Genomic DNA, 1,966 nt, shown 5'->3' with positions numbered 1-1,966 from the left:
GCCGAAAAGCAATAAGTTCGTTATTGCTGGAGAAGAGGCCTCAAGGGAAGAGGTATATCTCCCACGACACCTACCACAGAAGACTCTCCACTTCGCTTGGTAGAACCCTGCGGATGACCATCGCAGATGACGCGACCTCCGCCCCGCGACTGTAGCGGGTTGTCTCTTCTTGAGGAGGAGGCGTAGTGTCTCCAGGCGTGAAGCCGAAGCAATGCCCCGGCTCGTGAAAGATGTTGCAGTGTGGTTGTTTGAGTAGCCTGTGCCGTGGGAGAAGCTCTCCCGGGAGTTCCGTCAGGGAAAGCAGAGGGTCCGGAAACCGTTCTGCGTATAGTCCCAGTGGAGCTCTCAGGGCCATTGAAAGGTTAACAGACAACCTGGTCTTCTTGAGACCCATTCTCAACAGACAACAAAGGAGGGAAGACGCAGGCGTCAATGTTGTCCCACCATCACCGGAATGCATCTTGCCAAAGAGTCTTGGGGTCTGAGACTGGGGGGAAGAACAGCGGAAGCTTGAGGTTCCAAGCTGTCGCGATCAGGTCCCCCAGGCCAGGACTTGCTGGTTACTAAAGGCCAAAGACCCCCAGGTACACTCTATCTACGAGGCTCTGCTCAGAAAGTCGGAGAGAACATTCCTCTGCCCGGAATGAGCAAGCCGATAGTGGTATTGAGAGGATCGCAAATCGTCTCAGTATCTCTACTGCAAGATGCGAAGGTATGAAGATGCATCCCTTGCTGGTTAGAACACGCCAGTACCATGAAGTCGTCGCGCACGGAGCGACTCGGTAGGAGCTGTAGGATCTATAGAGGGGCCAGACTACGGCCCCTAAGCCTGTCTGAATGATGGAGAGGTATCCTTCAGGTCCTGACCATAGGCCTGAACCGGAACATGGCCCCCCCCTCCCCCTTTTTCTTTGACGAGTCCGAGAACAGCATCAAAATAGTTGGGAAAGGACGAGAATATCCACTCCCATCAAGAGATTCCATAGGTCAAAACCCATTACAGGTCTAATCGTTCCGCTGGTCCCATAGGGGCCAGAAAGTCCGGTTAGTCGTTGCTTTGAAACCACCGGAACTTGGGCCGCCCCACAGGGAACTTATCCTGAGGCGACCGTTCGGAACTTTAGACGGGTCAATGAGGAAAAGAGACCTAGGAAACGTTCCAAGGTAGGGCTGAAAGCTCTGCTTGACTGAGAACAGGTACTGCGACTCTCCTCAGCCTTGCCACAGTCAACTGAAGGGAAGGCTCGGAGGAGGCGGCAACAGCATCTGGCGTCCCCAGGTGGTCACCCATCCAAGTACTGACCAGATCCAACGTTGCTTAACCTCGCTGGACGGACGAGAAGCGGGGTTTCCAACGTGGTAAGGCCGTTGACTCAATATCATGGCTAGATACTCCAGATGTTGAGGCAGAAGTAGAGAAGGCACCTAGCAAATTACCATGATCCCTCACTCACGGTAAGGATCCGGAAGCTTGTCCCGGCGTTGAAGAAGGTCGAACCCGAGCCTACCGGAGTTGACCAGACCTCCAAAAGGCGAAGGAGGCGGAAGCCTGCTCTTGAGCGGCCATGAGGAAAGCAGGGAGAGTTCTCTGGGGAAAAACCTGCGATGCCACGGCGGTACCGCCACACCGCATCTTAAGCAGGAACACCTGTAGTCTAGGCTGAATTCCCAGAGCTTCCTGGAAGATGGATGGAATGGAAACTGAAAGTACCCGTCCTTCCGATTCAGGGCCTAAGGAGTCCTGTCGCCTCGTTACCAGTCTCATCGATTCTGCTGTTCCATGCTGGACGAAGTTTGTTCGACAAACTTGATCAGAGCTGAGAGGTCGACTACGGAATTCCCGTCTCATATGCCTTCCTACAAGAAAGGATCGACTGAAGAAGCCAGGGGGTGAAGCCGTCGACGATCCTATGGAGGACCTTCTCCTAAGGCATGGATCATTCTGCCCAAACGGGCAAAACTCTTG

The 1,966-nt window shown here is 54.0% G+C and overlaps 1 pseudogene; it reads right to left on the bottom strand.

The window, feature by feature from the left end:
- Nucleotides 1–1,254: 1,254 nt before the first annotated feature.
- On the bottom strand, nucleotides 1,255–1,373 carry LOC137627139 (5S ribosomal RNA; annotated as a pseudogene).
- Between the last annotated feature and the right edge of the window lie 593 nt (nucleotides 1,374–1,966).

This window comes from Palaemon carinicauda, chromosome 34 (genome assembly GCF_036898095.1).
Source record: "Palaemon carinicauda isolate YSFRI2023 chromosome 34, ASM3689809v2, whole genome shotgun sequence".
NCBI lineage: Eukaryota > Metazoa > Arthropoda > Malacostraca > Decapoda > Palaemonidae > Palaemon > Palaemon carinicauda.
Note: the sequence above shows the minus strand (reverse complement) of the source record. Positions and strands in the feature narration are given on the sequence as shown.